The sequence below is a fragment of the Athene cunicularia genome (assembly GCF_003259725.1).
Source record: "Athene cunicularia isolate RWA chromosome 10 unlocalized genomic scaffold, athCun1 chr10_part1, whole genome shotgun sequence".
Lineage (NCBI taxonomy): Eukaryota > Metazoa > Chordata > Aves > Strigiformes > Strigidae > Athene > Athene cunicularia.
The window spans coordinates 18,486,674-18,505,115 of NW_020799112.1; positions in this window are offsets into that span (position 1 = coordinate 18,486,674).

The window sequence follows — 18,442 nt, forward strand, 5'->3', positions numbered from 1 at the left end:
CACAAAAAAACCCCAAACACAACAAGCCGCAGCGAAATCCACCCGGGGAAACCGGGTGACTTGTCGGGACCGGCCGCTCGGCTGCCCCGCCGCCGCTCAGTGGGAAGGGCAGTCCCGGTAGCCTGCCTGGGAAAGCCAGAGCCTCCCTCCCCTCCCTCCCCTGCGGGGATGCTCGGTCCCGGTCCTCAGGAACCGGAACGCAGCCAGAGCCCGGGCTCGGTTGTTGTTTCCCATCATCCTCCTGTCCAGCCCTGGCCATGGCAGTTTCTTTGAAAATATTTTTGAAGGCAGAGACTGCGAAGAGGGGGGATGGTTCTCTATGGGCAGAGCCAGATGCTAGGGCTTGGAAAATGAACCGCGGACAGACTTTTTCTGCAAAATGTATGTAAAATAACCTTTTTCTGTTTCTATATCACATAATCATCTGGGTTGGCAAAGACCTTGAAGATCATGCAGTCCAACCATTAACCTCACACTGACGGTTCCCAACCCCACCAGATCCCTCAGCACTGGGTCAGCCTGACTGTTAAACCCCTCCGGGGATGGGGACTCCCCCCTGCCCTGGGCAGCCCATTCCAACGCCCAACAGCCCCTTCTGCACAGAAATCCTTCCTCAGAGCCAGTCTAAACCTTCCCTGGTGCAACTTGAGGCCATTCCCTCTGGGCCTGGCGCTGCGTCCTTGGCTCCAGAGACTCATCCCCCCTCTCTGCACCCTCCTGTCAAGGAGTTGCAAAGGGCCAGGAGGTCTCCCCTCAGCCTCCTCTTCTCCAGACTGAACCCCCCCAGTTCCCCCAGCCGCTCCCCAGCAGACCTGTGCTCATATATCCATATATCCTACGGAGGTAACTATCCATACCATATAGATGTGCTGTGAGACTAGCTGTACATACTTCAAGAGCGCTGCGTAGTATCTAAAGCCCTTTAAAACGCCATGCCCGGCGCAAGACAAGTTATTGCTATCGGTGGTACGTTTCAGAAGCACCAGTCCAAGCGCTGCTCGGGTTCAACAACAGATGTACCACACCTCACATAGGACCACAGACCACACACAACCCAATGAGCTCCTAAGGGCCCTGTTGGTGTTCCCCGGGTGCCTTTCACCGTCCTCACTGTCACTTGTAGCTCTGCCAACCTTTGCTCTCACAGAGGTGCTTCTCCAAGGTACTGCCTGTTTTCACTAGCTCAGGAACAGCTCAGAGGTGACAGCAGTTTAGGGAAGGCCAGACCAAACGTTAGATTTAGGAGCATGGAAAAAAAACAAATATCAGAGACATAACTTTTGTCAATAAGCTCCACCATCTGAGGAGGGAAAATGATGTATCACAGGAGGGAACTATTTAAATTACTCCAAATTTGTATCATGAATGCTTTTGTGCTCCCCTGTCAGAATCACACAGTTTCAGAAGCAGCCAGTTCAGCATAAGCACTTCTGTACAGCCTTTGAACAGTACCTTAACTACATGACAAATGCTATCAGGCCGTAATTAAAAGCAAAATGTCCAGATAAGTGATGATTACAACAGCAAGAATGTCAAGAAACAGCTCTTCATTCATTTACGTAACAGCACCACTTGATGCAGATGAATGAGAGCACCCTATAAGATTAGGAGATGCAAAGCCAAAAGTCAGTGCTTTTGAGAAATGTGGGGTTTTTTCAGGATAACCACAGTACTTGCACTGTCAAAATGCTTTTATTCTCAGAATTGCTAGCGTTAAAGGCTGGAAAATAAAGTCTTTCCTTCCCTGATCTCTCTGCTACTGTGCAGTTTCAAGTATAAGCAACAGTCACATAAACTTCATCCACCCCATTAATTTAGCTGATCTGTATAGCCTGTTAGAACCAGAGAAAGACACGGGCTTCCTGTGCTCTCTCATCGCTTTGGATGCCCACTTAAAATAACCACTTAACAATAAATAAAGGGAAAGGCTTAACATACCTGCTTTAAACAGTGGGTACTGTCTGGAGAGGGATATTTTTCTCATTCTCTCCTTTATGTTAAACACTATGTAGTAGACCCCATTAATAAGAACACACTTAAGTGCAGCTAGAAGGAGCCTGTGTAAGAAGAGAATGCTGCAATTCTTACTTGTGCCATTAACCGCAAGTGTGGGCTCTCCTCTTCTTCAGCCTTTACGCCAGCACTTTATTTCTGGTGGCACTGCAGGACTCAAAAGGCAGCAAAACCTTATTTTCAGAGCTTCACATTCAGTTTGCAGTGCTGACACCTAGAGTTAAGCTTTCTACTTTGTAAAATAAACGATTTGCAGCTACACAAAGATGAGATGTACATTTCACAGTGTCGTTTCAAAAAAATATCAGCATTAGAAACATTTCTTTCCATTTTGGAGTCAAACAAATTCTCATTCAACAAATAATTCAGTTTATCCAAACAACGGACAAACAGTTACTGCGCAGGGAGAAATGCTTTGTTCAACGTTATATAAAAATAGCGTGACAAAACAACAAAGTGTACATGCAGATATGACGTGCATGAGCTCTGCCCTTTTTCAAATTTTTTTTTTTTCACCCTGATCCTAGGCAGATTATTTCTGTTTATTTCAATCCACAGCCTAACTTTAAACAAAAACCAAAAAAAACCCCTTCATCTGCAAGTTTTTCAGATGAGAATTCACACAGCCTTGAATGGGAGGTTGAGGTGATCATAAAATGCCTGAATGATCCCTTAGTAGTTTAATAAATGCTACTGAGAAAGCACTAGAGTTGTTGCTACACTGATGAAAATCCAACTAAAGGCAAAAATTTCTATTTGAGCAGGACACTGGCACAGGCATTGGCTTGTTTCTCTTCAGTTTGAAAACAGGGGTGCTGGTTTTTATTGGCAATAGAAAAATACAGTTGCATAGATTTACCCACAGCCTAGAAGCAGAGAGAAGGGGTGAAAACTTCAAATCATTGCCAATGGTGGTCATTTGTCACTGTGCTATATGAACTCTGTGGATAAAGAGGCTTGTTCAAGCTTATTTGCTGAAGTGCAGCTCAGGAAATGGTGGGCCTTATTATTAAAAAAAAAAAAATTAAATAGTGCAAGAAAGGCAGAGGAAGAATAGGAGTGTAGACACTGACAGATTAGGGCTGTGGGGGAAGTGCAAGGTCAGTACAGAGTCAGTGAGTGAGAGGTCAGAAAAGAACCAGCTCTAGGAGACAGCTGGGGAATGAGAAAGGTTATTTATGGAGAATAAGGTTGAATTTCATTCAGGACAGAAGAATAAGAAAGAAGGCTAGGAAAGAGCTTGGAATGATTGTTATCAGCTTGGTCTGTAGACAAGGGGGTGCTGTGAAAGATCAAAGTATTTAGAGAACAACTACATAAGCTTAACATTTTAAAAGGATTAAACATTACAGTATTCATCCCCTTCTCCATCCATCTCATAGACAAATCACATTGGATCCTGCATTTTGTGAGAAAAGACTGAACAGCACACTGACTCCCAGGTCTCCCCCACTGCTCCCCATGTCTGCTATCTCTCCCCAAACTTCCATAAGCAGAAGCACTTCCCCTGGATGTATCAGCAGTATGCACCCATTTCCCACAGCTCTTGACCATTTCCCTTTGCACACTGTAAGAGTTCATGCATGAGCACTGGGACAATTCACTCCCGCCCAGTTACACAAAAATGCATACGAAGGGACAGAGAAAAAGTTTGGTGCCAAAATCCAATTCTGGTAATATTTCAGCGCCCAAGACACCGACAGGTAGAATTCTGCAGGAGAAATGATGGATTAACACATGTATGAACAACAGATATTAGCGTGCTTTGAAAAAATGTTTGTTCAGGAATGGCACAGCGAGCGTGCCTACAGTCCTGTAAGCACAAGGCAGCAAGCTTCATATGAGATTACTCCATGGGGTATTAATGGCTTTTTTCCACCCCCCCCCCAAGTCATCTGTATGTTCCAACTGTGTCTTCTGGCCTTCTGAAAAGTTAGGCAATCCTGCTGGTCTCTAGGCCAGCAAAGGAGGCAGTGGGGAGGAGGAGGAGGAGGTGGAACTGTGGAAAATGTGCCAGCGCACAAACAGCTGAATGGATTCTACACAGCTAACTATTGACACACACAAGCTGTGACAGAGCTTGTCTCTCCAGCCCCAAGATATTCTAGAAGAGGAAACAGAGACCATATTCTGCCCTAGCCACAAGTTAGGATCAGCATTACACCCCACGAGCAGGCCAGGGTACATCTGCTTGTTTGTGTATAAGAGACGGGTATCCTGGATCTGGACATTTTCAGGTGACATGAGACAAGTGTATATTTGTCCTGAGATGATAGATCATCCCCAGCTCCTGGAATGTACAGAAGTACAATGGGTTTGTTTTCTGCATCACTTTCCCGATGTCCTGAAAAACCCCAAAGCAATTGACTGAAGCGCCGCTCTGAAAGCCTGGCAGGCTCTCTGGCTTGCTGCTGTTGCATAATTGCAATTGCAGAACACAGACACTTGTCTGTACCACTTGGAAATCAGGGCCTTCAAGACAGTCTAAGTCAGCAACTTTTTCAACCCTAGCACCAAAGACATCCAAGTCTAAAGCTCAGACACTTCATGTATGTACAAGCTTCATCGTCATAACTGTTGTCAGAATGGCTTTTGCAGCTGTAGTTTACACATCACACTCGCTGCTGCTCCGTGATCAGCAGGATAGACACGTTATTTCTGGGAGAAGAATGTACCCCCCCTTCTCCACTGTACCTTCTTTCCACTTTGATTACCCTCTTTGCTGTCCCACAATGTGGAAGTCTCTTTCCTAGCCCCATCCTATCCTAAAGATTTGTCTCCCTTTCTTGTATTTCTTAGTCTCTCCTGCTTCTTCCTTTTCCTCAATCCTTTTGTTTCCTCCTCTAAGTACCCCTTTCGTCGTCTTCTTTCTCTTGCCATTTCCCCCATCAGATCAAATTCCTTTGCCCAGCCCCAAAGCAATTTTTTCCTCTATGATCTCCCAAAAGCTCAGTCAGCCCCCTTAAATCTTCCACAAAAGCCCCCCATTTTTTCTGGTTTCACAGCTGTCCATCTGTCCAATACTTCCCGAGTAACCTCCAGCATTATCTCTACTTGATTTTTTGTAGGGTCTCCCCGAATCACCCCAGAGCAGCACCTGCTTGCATAGCAGATGCAGAGCAAAGGTGACCAGCTCTCTCTGCCACCCAACTTTAGTGAGTGGGCATGGGGCTCCTGGTGGATGCTGCTGGCATATGCAGGGAAAAGGGGTGAGAGTACGGTCTCCTTGAATCTCCTCTGCCCCAGATGAAGCTGACTGTGGGTCTGGAGGCAGCTGAGACTGACACCCACAGCACTGCTGATCTCTCTAGGCACTGTGGGCAGAGATCCTTGGACTGATTTGGGGCCAGAGCAGATTACAGCGCCTTTACCGCTGCCTGAAATTCTCACAGGTTTTCCTCTCCCTCCCAGTCCTCTCCTCCCAAGTGTCTAAATCCTCACCACCAAGAGGAGACCATAACCTAAGCTTTGTCTTTCCAATCCCTGAGCCTGGGAGCCCTCCGCAGCCTGGGGCACACAGCACCCACAGGATGCAGGAGGCTGCACTGTAACACCAAGCTGCTCCAGCGGTGCCATCCCCAGAGCGCAGCGAGGAGGAGGAGTGCTCTGTGAGCTGCTGCTGCCAAAGCAGCCTCCAACAGCTCCCACCTCCTGGCCTCGCCTCCAGTCAGCCAAAAAATTGTGGGGAAGGGAGGAACAAAGCACTGTCGTCCCCACCCACTCCCCTATAATTATCCTGTGCTTCACAAGCAGGATTATCTATCCGGATACACAGTGCCATGCAGCCAGCTGTGACCATAGAGAATTAGCTGTTCCCCTCTCGGAGAATTTTCCCTTCTCTCTTCCTAAGTATTTTTAAGCTAACTTACATTCATTTAGTACACAACCTTTTCAGTTTGTGATTTACTAAACCAAAGACGAGAACTGGTCCTTCTGCTGCAAACCTGATCCTACTTTGGTGGAGTGGTATACCCAATTCTTACATCCTACAGGCCTTGCTGCCTGTTGTCCCTCTGCTTCCCAAGGGTATTGGATCTCCCCTCTTAGCTATCCAGCTTCTGGCCCAGTCCAAGAGTATCGTCAGCCTCAGGACCCTTCAGACTCATTAACTGGGTCCTGATGCTGTAAGTCCAGTATCACATTGTGGCCTGCCTGAACCCAGTAAGAGAAAGCAACTAAAAGAAACAAGCAACCTGGCTCCTCCATCAGTAGATCGGTTTTCTTTGGTCATCAAGGCTAGAAGAACAAGCTCTTAGTCTTTGTCAGCCTACCCCAGCAGCTAAAGGACCAGTTCAGCCTAACGAGGGAAGGCTCACTCCAAAGACGACAGGCTTGCAAAACCACAGACTTTCTCTCCCTGAGTCTCCCCCCCAATCTCTCCCCTCCCAGACCCCCACTGCCTCCTGCTCAGCAGCCGCTTGCTTACTTACTCCTGGTTCCTAGTGGCCAGCAGCCCTCCTTCCTGGGCCAGCATCTTTAACCCTTCCCAGAGTCAGACCAAGTAAGAGTGGCAAAGAGAACAACAAAATACAGAGCTACAAACTCATCCCTGCAGTATGGCAGCAGCAGGAGTTGAAAATCTCTCTACAATTACTCTTTAAGACAGGCTGTACACCTGCAAAACAGACGGCTTTCATGGTTGCTGAATTTATTATTTAAGGAACAGATCCATCATCCATGGTCGTACTGAGCAGTTATTTATTATATATTCACAATAGCAAAAAATCCCATGTTCTGGCTGTGAGATTTATGTTCCTAGATCACTCAAACATCTGAAAAATTAATCCTACAAACATGTCTGAATATAAGACAGGGATCTGGACCTTGTCTGAAAACTTAGCAACTGTTAACTGTATTCTCAAGCACATTTCCTTTCCTTGGGACAGACCACCTCGTTTAAATATGCACAGACATATTCAACTACGTACAATCCTTCTCCGACACTAGGTCTTTCTGTGGAGCAAGGCAACATATGCAAGAAGCTGAACCCTTAAGTAACCAAGAGAAGCACACCCTACCATCAGATAACCCAGAGATGGTTGTGCAATTTATTACTCTCCAAATGTACCCCTTTTTCCAGGAATGCAATCGGGCTCCGTGAGCAATTTTTCATTCATGATTCACACTATTTTTCCCAACTGTGTTCTTGTTTCTGTAAGCTCCCACCAGGGAAGTTGCGTTCTCTGCCACTCGCCTGCATGCAGCTCTGCGTGCAGACAGTTGTAAGGAGGAATGTACAAGGATCCGACCTCTGCGGTGCCATGGCACAGCGCTCGTAGATCATGAGTCTTGTAAACTCCATTTTACAGCTGTCTGCACATGCAGCTGAGCAGTGGGAAGAGCAACACCACAGGAATTGCAAGAGGAGATGACAACTTGAGGAAGAGATAAGGAGAAACCACATTGAGGGCAGGTGGAGAAACCAGACCATGTAAAAAAAAAAAAAAAAAAAAAGACACACACACACACTCAGGATGTGTCGGGGAGATAAATCTTCTACGTTTTTGAAAAGGGGAAGGCAGCCCTTGCAGGCTCACTCACCACAGCCCTAACAAACATAAATCTTACCCACATGGGCACCATCCTTCCCAACACTCACAGGGCTGCCTGTAGCGCAGCTATCACGGAAGGATCTGTCATATTAAGCAGAACAAGACTTGGCAGTTTCTGTGAATTATGGTTACAGCCAGCACAGCTGGGTGCTGCAGGGGTTGACAGGCTCTGTAACGCAGTCACAATAGCAAGAGCTGTAGAAAAATTTTCACCAAAATGGTTTGGGAACGGAGCTGAAAAATAGTTTTAAAACATGTCCTTTAAACTCCTGAGAGACTTCCAAACAGATGGGGCAGGGGGTGATCTGACAACCCGGGGGAGCTGATCTCATGGTTTATATCTGCCTCCTGGGTCTGCACTTACTGTGCCCATGCTGGTGGGTTCCTCATGCTCAGTCCGGAGACCTTTTAATCTCCTCTCACTTGAAATAAACTGTGGTGCCATCTCTTGTCTCCCAGATATACCTCCAGCGCACAGTTCTCTACTTTGCAGAAATGAGACCTCACACTTCGGTGGCGGCAGATAACCAAAAGCAATGCCACTCCTTCCCTTATCTCTCACCTGCCTCAACTGCCAAACACACCTCTTACCACAGCCCCGATCTGGTTTACACGTGTGGTTTTGGGGAGTTTCGGAGGAAACCAGTGCACGCATGAGCTTTACAAAGAATTAAAATAACCAAGCCAGAACAATCACTCTTAAATTCACTGCCCCAAGTATACAAAACTGGACAAGACAATTAGAGATTTGTTAATCTCCTTGCACTATCAGAAGTTTGCTTGAAAAGCATCAGAGTCAATTTGAGAAGGTCAGGGTTATCCCATACACGTGACATCTCTCCAGGCCCCCATGCAGACTGCTTCCCTCTTGCTCCATCAGTATAAACACGTAAAAATCACATCTTCCTTTTGACAGTCACCTTGAACAAGTCAGCACCAACAGAAATAAGCACTTCTCAACAAAAGCTCCAAGTTCTGAGGGCTTCAAAATCTGACCTAAAGCAATTGCCCTTTTAAAAGGAAACTCAGTAACTGTCCATTGCACAGACTCACATGAGAAAAAGCTGTGTGGCCTCTGGAGAGAAAGGGGAAAAAGAGAAGGAAAAATAAACTGTGTCAAACTACATGAGATGCTTACTAAAATGCTTGAAATAACCTCCACTACAAAAGCTTTCTCCAAACACAGCCATTCTTGATTTCAGCAGGAACAGCAAATCCCAGCAAAATCAGTTTTCCACTGGGGAGAAACACAGGTATTCAAGAAAAATACTACAAGAGGTAACAGTCTAGATTCAGCTTACTCTCAGCAGGGTGAGAGTGCACGCAGACATGTGCTGCACAGCAGCAGGCAATTGCAGCTGTTGCTGGTTATCCAGAGACTCGTTTATGGTTAGTGTGGGGTGTTATTCCCCCCTCCGACTGCACCCAGAGTTGCTGTTGTACTTCTTCACTTTTCACCTGGTGCTCTGACTAGCCCGTACACCACGCACAGGTGGGCAGACCTTGCTGGGGCCTCTGCCCCAGATCACTCTCCCCTGTTCAGGGGGGATTTCTAGGACGCTCTGGGAGAGGGATGTTGGGAAACACTTGACGCCTTCTGCAGGTGACCCCGAAAAACAACAGCAGATCAGCCTGAACTCATACCCAGCACTGACTGAACAAGGCATCATTCAACTCTCCACCAAACACCCCATGGAAAGACATAACAGGTCTTTTAAACCCGCAATTAATTTAGCATCTAGGCAGGAGCCCAAGCCCAATTTTCCTCCTACCTTGGATCAGCAGTAATGAGAGGATGCAGGACCAGACCCCATTCCCAAAGAGTATTTCACTTTTGATCTTTAAACCACTTGCTCATTTACCGAAAAAAAGATGGAGGCATCTCACAGCTGAAACCATGCAGCCAGCTGCGAGATATTTCACTGATTATATAACAGATGATCAAAAAGAAAAACAAATGAAAGAAGAAAAGAGCAATATAGCAAATTCCATCCCTCATAGCCTTTCCATGCAAGTTTTTATTAATATTGTAAGCTAAATAACAGGAAAAAGTTAGTATACAAGGGCCGTTTGGAAGTGCTGTGCTTGCAGAGAGACTGTAGGTGTACACGTTAAGCACAACACATTAATTTCTTTCATTCAGATGCTGTTTGTACAAAGCAAACCAGAGAAACACCACCTTTGCCTGACTGGCAGCACAAGTTGTTGCACATTTAAAAATGGAAAAAAGGCACTAAACGGTAGTAATAGTTAGAGATATCGATCACTGTACAAATTACCTGCAATATTAGACAGAAATCACTGACATACAGGTGTAGATAAGAGGGATCAGATCCTTTGACTGCACGTGCTTTGTACACATTGTTGGTTCCTTTGCTGCCTAGCTGTGTAAGCTGTCCTCAAAATCTGGAAGAGAGACATGAAGTATCACCAAACGGTGACTCTCTGGGATAGAGAGGACCCTGCGAGAGGGGCTCTGGGCAGGGTGGGCAGCTACACCCAGGGAGCTCACGGCTCCTTGTCATAGCACAGCAGCATCACCTCCCTGCACCCCCTAACAGCTTGTTGATTCAAGCCTCAGTCACAGGCTTTCACAGTGCTGGTCAAACAGAAGGAGACTTTTTTTTCCCCTGCAAGATGTTTTCGAAGAAAACCCAGCCTTTTTCATACCTGCTGATTTTGTATCTCCAATGCAGTGAAGTTAGTGCCCAGAATCCCTCTTAAAGGTCTCCTCTGTGGTGATGACATGGCACTCAGGCAAACCCGAGGTAATTTTAAATCACATTTGCTTTTCTTTATTTGGCTGTTTGTTGTAGTGTTACATTCTCATTAGTGCAGAGAACTCCATTAGATCTGCCACCTTCACTTTTGTTCACTGCCTTTGGTTTCAGTTTCTTGTACATTAGCACAATTCTGCAACACTCAACACAGCATTAGCCACAGTTTTAAAAGCTTCCTGTTAGTCCTAAAAAAATGTGCCTATTAGAGGAAGAGATGGATCTGCTAAATGTCCCAGAACTGTTCAGGACAATCTGCTAGGGATACAGTCTTGGAAATTATACTTCAGTGTCAGGTGATTATGTAGTTTAGCTATTTCTAAGCAACCAGGCTGCCTTAAGATGTTGCTCTTTAGGTGTGTGGTCATCATCACAATCTCCAGCCCACAAAAGAAGCATTCTTTGAATTCCATTTCCTCTCTGTCAAACACAAATAAATTCTGCTTTATATTAGACTTTTTTTGTGGGTGTCACTGTATTCAACCGTTGATTAACAGCAAGACCGAGCTGGGCTGCACGGCTGTACTGCTCCGGTACCAGGCAGTGTAGATTGCATCCTCTCACAGTGACTCCTGAACACACCAAGCCATCCCACAGCACGCCAAGTAACTCCTGGCCTTGTGTCTCATTAGGCTATTTATCAAAAGTATTTTGTAAGCACTTCCCCACATGTACCTAAATATTGACCTATATAGGGAATACATAAACACTCCACAATAAGGCTGCTGGTTTTCTCCCTTTTTTAGGATTTCTATTTTTATCTTGTCTGAGTTTGGGTTTTGGTGTTTGGTTTTTTTTTTTTTGCTTTTCTCACCATTTTGCCACGTGACATTTTTTATTATCTTAATATAGTAACCTATTGATAACAACAACACATTAAGAATTGCAATTATACTTTCCTATCTGAGGCATTTATCGGATGCTGCTATTTGAGCTGCCCTACTTAAGGCAGATAGATCCCACATTTACCCCAGCATAGCGCTCTGTGTTAGATCCTTGTATTCACACAGGGTTGTGCTGGCAGTGCCTGGGCACTCCCAGGCTGCCCAGAGGCTCTGGGGACAAAGTATATCAACCTTTCCAATTGGATTTTCTGAATTTGCTGTGCCTGCTCCCACGCAATGAACTTAACAGACAAAGAACTGAAGCAGAGATGAAGACTGAAAATTTGAAGAGGAGTAGAAAGTAAATTAAGCAGGGACCTTGCCAGACAGAGACTGAAGCCGGAATAAAAATTCTTTGTAGTGCTGTAGATTTCAGACAAAATCTAAATACCCAGACCAGCTTCCTGTCGGAGTATAAACTGCATGTACTTTGGCTATTTTTTCCTCGGTTTAAAGCCAGCATCATATTTGTTACAATAACAGCATATTTACTAATGAGAGCAGTCTGAAAGACATTTTGGGAACAAACCCAGAATTTTATCAGACTAAATTCACATTGCACAAACACTGGTCTTTAAATACAGTTGCCTATGTCCCCTGCATGATAGAAATAAATTTGAGGTTGCTCCCATATTACATCCTTAAAAAGAGGCAGGAGTTATTCCGCTCATCCTCCACTTGAGGAGAATGTGAACTTCTGATAAAAAGTTTACTTTTCTTTCTCTGCCAAGTGCTAGGCCCAGAACTTGGGAGGATTAATAACAGGAATGGGCAGGAGACACGTGATTTAGCTCGCCTTGTTTGCAGTTCGAGTCCTTTGCAAGGTACAGCCTGACCTTAGGTGACTGTGGCTAAAAGGAACAATTACGGAGCTCAGCAGTGGGGAAAAAAAAAATAAAAAAAGTAAAACAAAAACAGGCAGAGAGGAGCCATACAACTAAAAGAATTTAAAGTGTTCAACTAAATTATGCACGTCAGAATACACTACATCCAAGATTTGTTAACCACTTCGGTGAATAAAGAACTTCAGAAGAGATTACACAAACCTTGCAGTCCTTCTAGAACAGTTGCTATACTGCTTTCTCTTGAGCAGCAAGTAACAGCAAACTTTAATTTATCTAAAGTTATATGGCTTTATCACAGACATACTGGAACACATCATAAATACTGGTTGATTATGACTCTAATTCCTTACAGATGGTAAAACATAAATTGAGTTGCCCTAAGTCACCTAGGAAGTATTTGTCATCACCTGGAAGCAAGGCTCTAATCTGACCCTCTTCGTCATGGTATTCACCTTTGGAAACTTCAGTGGTTTCTGGGAAATCATATATTTAAGATAGTTAATATAGCCATGTAAAATTCCATATTTTTGAAGTACTTCTAACGTAACCTACAATTCTGCAGTAAAGCTCTGCCTCACCTAGAGTTAGAACATCTTAGTCAGCATCAGCGAAAAAACACTTGGTGTCAACCATGGGCTTGAACTGTCTGAAGATCATCTGAAAGGCTTTAAACACAACAACTTCCTGATACTTATTTAAGATTGCACTTCTCTGAAGGTCAATATGTCATGAAAATACTATTAATAGTCAATGAAGTGAGATGGGATTTAGTGTAGTGGGTTTGCCCCTAGAAAGGGATATCTCAGCTTTCTTATGAATGGGAACCACTGCAGATAAAGGATCTGGTACGCTGGGGAGACAGCGGGTTTACTCAGCTTCTGACTTGTATTTGGGGAATAACACGGCAATTTTGGGGAAGCTCAGAAACCCGCAGAGAACCTCTCTGCGACTGTACAAGGAAACAGTTCCCATCTCCATCTATTTTCTTAACTCTGCTGGTTTAAAAGACGTCCTAATTCTTGTTGGAGCGTCGACCTATTGGCATTTTCCACGTGACAGCCGGATTCCTGTTCAAGAGGAACTTTGAGAGCAGCGCTTCTGGCGAGGTGAACGGCAGGTGCGGAGGGGTGCTGGCTCTCGCAGCCTGCTCACAGCTCTCTGCAGCCAAACTGCCTGCAGTGCTTGTCATCCAGACAAGGAGCTCTAGGATCAGAAGCAACTGAAGCCATTGGAGATGATTTTGGTCCTCTGTGTGATGTCTTTCAGATGTTGTTTGTGGGCACAGAAAAACACCAGAGGCATGTCTTTGGGATAGAGTCATCAAAACGCAGGCATCTTGGGACACTTGTGAATGCCCGCTGCAAGCCACAGAACACGGGCCTGCCGCCTGCTGATCTGCTCCGGAGAAAATTGCTAGGGTTGAGGGAATTGATTTTGTTCTGTACTGCAAAGGCCTCCTGTGGCCGGACAGACGGGACGGATGCAGCTGGAGCACTCCCTCCCCTTCCTGCTTCAGTGGAGCTGGGAGGGTCGAGCAGGACTCTCCCGTGGGATGGCTCGCCCTGGAGACACGGAGACATCTCCAACCTTCCACGGCCCAGCCGGCCAGTCAGGGAGCTGGTGGCTGGCATCCACAGCCACCAACCTTCCTTAATTCCTCCCACGTCGAGCAGCTATTCAGTCCCTTTCTAAAGTGTGTTTCCCGACCATTGAGTTGTATGAGTTTAAAACTGGGCTTAGCTAACCAGGGTGACAAACCAGACCCTGACAAAGAGCTTTTAAGCCTCCTCTGTGTAAACATCTGGTATTTTAGGGCAACATGTTAGAACATGACCACAGCTCCTTGCACTAGTACAACAGGTTACTGACTGTAATTCTCCACAAAGACAATAGATTCATGTAACCACAAAATTTAACACATTTATAAAAAGATTTAGCATTACCTACAAAGACAAGACAACGCTGTGTATTAGCTGGGGCTGGGAACCCGGTTATAAGAAGATTTAATGTTACCTACGAAGACAAGACAACACTGTGTATTAGCTGGGGCTGGGAACCCAGCTTGCCCCGTGCACGGCTGCCTGCTCACCAACCTGCCGCAGTGGAGGTCAGCTCATCCTCGTGGATGGCCAAGCTGTCTCGGTCAGACCAGCGAGTACTGTGACCTGATCCAGCTGATCAAGCACTGATGCCAAACAGGAGATACAAGGCAAAGGGCTTCCATATAAGGGGAGAAAGGAGTCGGGAGAGTTTAGAAGAAAAAGGAGGATCAAAAGGAATATTTTGTAGCGCAATTCAACCCTCATCAGCACAGCCTGCACAGTGCCGCCTTTGGCCCGTTATCCCATAGTATAAGAACAAAGCTAGATCCAAAAAGACAATTAAAAGGAAACCATACTATATGGACAGGATATCTCTTCTTATGAATAACCTTTGGAAACCACACTAATTTATCACTGAAGTACAGTGAAACCCCAAGAGCATTCACATGAACCAGGAGTAGCCTCTGGCAGATGTACTGACTGCAGGAAAGCATTCAAGCTGTGTAAGTAGATGATCACTGTCTGCACATACTATTGGTTTTTGAAATATATTTTGTACCTTAAACAAAAAGGAAAATCCTGCGAGATGATGCTTGAATGCCCACTGGAGAATGCCCTGAGACAGTTCTGTGAACCATGCAATGAAGGAATCGCCACAGTTAGATCAGTTTTAGGGAGTCCATTAGTAAGTTGGAACAAGCAAGGTTATGGAACAGAATAGTCTAGGACAGAATAGTCTAGGAGCTTGGGACCTCTTTGTAGAAAACATGAGCTCTTTTTTACAGTAAATATTGCGATGCTTGTCTGAGCAGTGGCTTACCACAGAGCACTGTCTCATTAGCTCACCTCTGGGCATAACAGGCAGTTGTCACTTGCATGGAAATAAAAACAGAAGTTAATGAACTAATTAATTCACTCAGTGTTTAAAAATCCTTCCTTCCTATCCCCCCTGCCTATGACTCCTAAGTAAACAATGTAGAAAGGGGGTCTGAGTCCCCCGCGTCTCTGACTTTGAGTATATACACAGTGCTCCCTCTTCATATGCTTATCTTTGATGTAAAGCCACTGTATGCTGGCTACTAACTCTACCTAAATCCATTATAGGCACCCTTTGTATAATATGCACCTTGCTTCAGCATGCAAAACATTCGGTTCCCAAAAACACGATAGGATGGCTAGAGCAACCACTAACCAGACATGCTGGAATGCCTGAAAGTGTCCAAGATTAGTCATTTGGCAGCAATCCTGGGGAAATGTAGCTTTACATATCCCACTCTGGACAGAAAGGTTTAGTGCTTGGGGCCTTCTGGCAGACCTGAACCCAACTCCTTCCCTTGCAGTGCGCAGCATAGCTTAGACCAGCCGTGACTACGACAGCTAGAGCTGGGACGCAACTGCCATGAAAACCTGGATCTTTCAAACCCTGTCAAATCTGTCTCCAGCATATTCTTTTCTTCACCAAAAAAAAGAAATCCAAAACAAAGCAAATCCTTCCCTATGGTTTGGTTGTTTTTTTTTCTGGATAATTTCAGCTTCTGTGTTTGTCAGCTGAAAGGAAAACGCATGTGTTGCATACATATTGATCAGAAATCCGGTGGGTGTTTGTATATTATACAAGGATCAAAGGTTGGGGAAATTTCATCCTAATTTGAGGGCAACAAACCAAGGTTATGACGAGCATGCGTGCTCATCAGCTGTACAAGGCAAATGCAAGATTGCATTTAGGTGCTGCAGAACTGAGAAGCAGCAACGCTTCTTTGGACACTGAAGCTCAATGCAGGACTTGCATGTACACATCTTGTAGGAAGGATGCACCTGCACCTCACTGCACTTTCAACAAGGGATCTAGTTGCCTACACATAAAGTAATGTAACCCATTTCTTATGCCCCATCCACCCCAGGCAAGAGAGCACAGCGCAGAGCCTGTGCCACTGCTTTGAACAAGCCAGCACATCCAATCTGGTAGCCGAGCTGCTGCACAGAGACAGCTCAGGAGTAACTCACAAGCAGCACAGCTGGAGCAACGTGGCCTGGCTCTTAGGCTCAGTGTGCCCGACTCTCAAAAAAAACCAGTTTTCTTGAGTTCAGTGCTAAGCTGAGACAGAATTAGTCCCACCAGTTCATGCTCGCCACGCGACCACGCACCTGGGCATCACGCTGTTGTGTGGGGCTGCCATGGCCCCAGCATTTCTGCTCAGAGCTGCAGAAAATAAACCAGTTAAAACATGCAAAAACTGGCAGCCGTCTTCATGTTTTTCATGTATTAAGCTGCAGAACTGGTGCCAAGCACTCCCGCACTCAGGACTGCACAGATGATATTGCTCCTTCAATGTATGACATTCATGTAGCATTCCAACGGTGAAAGAAACCAGCACGACCAAATGGATGAATGGAAAAACGAATTGCTTCGAGTTGATTTAAAGGAGATATTTAGTCATGCATGGGAAGGAAGAAAGAGAATAGGTGACCAAAATAGAATGAAGCAATTGGAAACAGCTGATGTTTGATGAAAAGAAAGATATTGTCTGGGGTGAGAAATTTAAAGGCCTTGACTATTCTGAAAGGGCAAATTATGCATTGACTTTTTAATCCTTTAAATGGTGCCAGGTTATCCAGAATCCACTCCAGAAGGGTTTCCGAAACTGTTTACTCTAGAACTAAGCCAAAACCTTCAGCCAACTCTGGAAAAATCTTATTTAGAGTCAGACTAACACTTTGTGAGCTCATGTCAATGTTGGAAAATTGCTCCAGCTGAAAGCATGAGGGAATAGTTTTGCAAAGGAACCCCTGAGTTTTAGCCTGCTTTTATGATTTGCAAATAACATTAAAAAGGCAGAAAAGGAAACTAAAATCCTTGATAGAAGAAAAAAAAAACAAAACACCATAGAAGGCCTGAGTTGTATTTTGTGACAGAGCCATTATTGTCTTTCCGTTTCACAAGGAGTGGACAAGTTTCATGCTGTACTGGGAGCAAACATCAGAATTTCCTTTAGATGAGCTTTACAGTAGTGCCCTTAGCATACAGATGCAGAAGACAAATCCTCAGTCCTGCCCACAGCACCTCATGACTACAAATGTGACAAAACCAATTCTGTTGCTCCAGCCTGTGTCCAAATCACAGCAATCACCATTAAAAACCTCTGGCAAAATGGCAGTTCGGACAGTGCAGTCACCCCCAACTCTAGTAGGAATTCAGGTGTCAAACTCCGCGGGGCACACAGGTGGGGTTGGGCACCAAGTTACTTTCCCAACGCAATCTTCTTTTTAGGCTTTGTGTAAACGTTTGGGCACATTCAAGTCTGAGGCATCCCAGACATTCGTATTTCTGGGTCATCAGCTGCTCTTTATATACTATCAGCCCCCCCTTACTTCTTTTCCCCTTTCTCTCTTTTTTTTTTTTTTGTCCCAAACCTAGCCAAAAAAGTTAGTGGATAAATGACAGATACTACTTTGTCCCTTTAGTAAATCACTGGCAGACGTGGATCAACATTTTGAGATGCATGGACATAGGTAGGAAGCCAGCCAGACAGTATTTTACTCCTTTTCATAACAAGTACGGATGTTTTGCTTCCGTGAGTGTCCACATCATTTTAAGTCACAAGTAATAAGTGTGCTGTAATAAGCAAATATAAAGTCAGACACTTGTGGCTATATAAAGCTCTACGGAAGAAGAAAAGAGGAGCTTGGTGAAATCCATGACATCTAGGAAACTTTGTACATGTCGTCTGAAGACAGTGTACATTGCCAGCCTGGCAAAGAGGACAGATATCCCAAACAGAAGCCTAAGAAAATAGAAAATCGGTAAGTATTAAGTTGACCCTCAAAATACAATTTGTGGGGGACCAGATCTGTTTAGAAATTCAAGCCGAATTTGGAAAATTATTGTAAACACAGACAAAAATTCAAACCAGAAATGTATAGCATATTCAAATATGCTTTCAGCAGATGGGCTGGACTAGATGATCTCCAGAGCTCCCTTTCAACCTCAACTATTCTATGATTCTGTGAAATGTTTTGCTTTGCTGTTTTCTAAATGAAATGGTTTGGGGTTGATTTTTACTTTTCCAAAATGAAAGGGGACGAAAAATAAGCAGCTTTTAAAGCAGCACCAGGCATTCTGTTTGGGATTGAATAAAAACACTTTGCAAAATTTAAGAATTTTCCTCCTAAACCTCGTCAGTTTTCTCCAAAGGAACCTCTGCTTTTAGTTTCATTAGACCTAATTAGACCGTTTATTTTTCATATTTGAGGGGGAGGGGTCAGAGAGCAAACCAAAAAAACTCACCATTCATCCAGCTCTGCTCCCAACCCCTATTTTCTTATGCACAG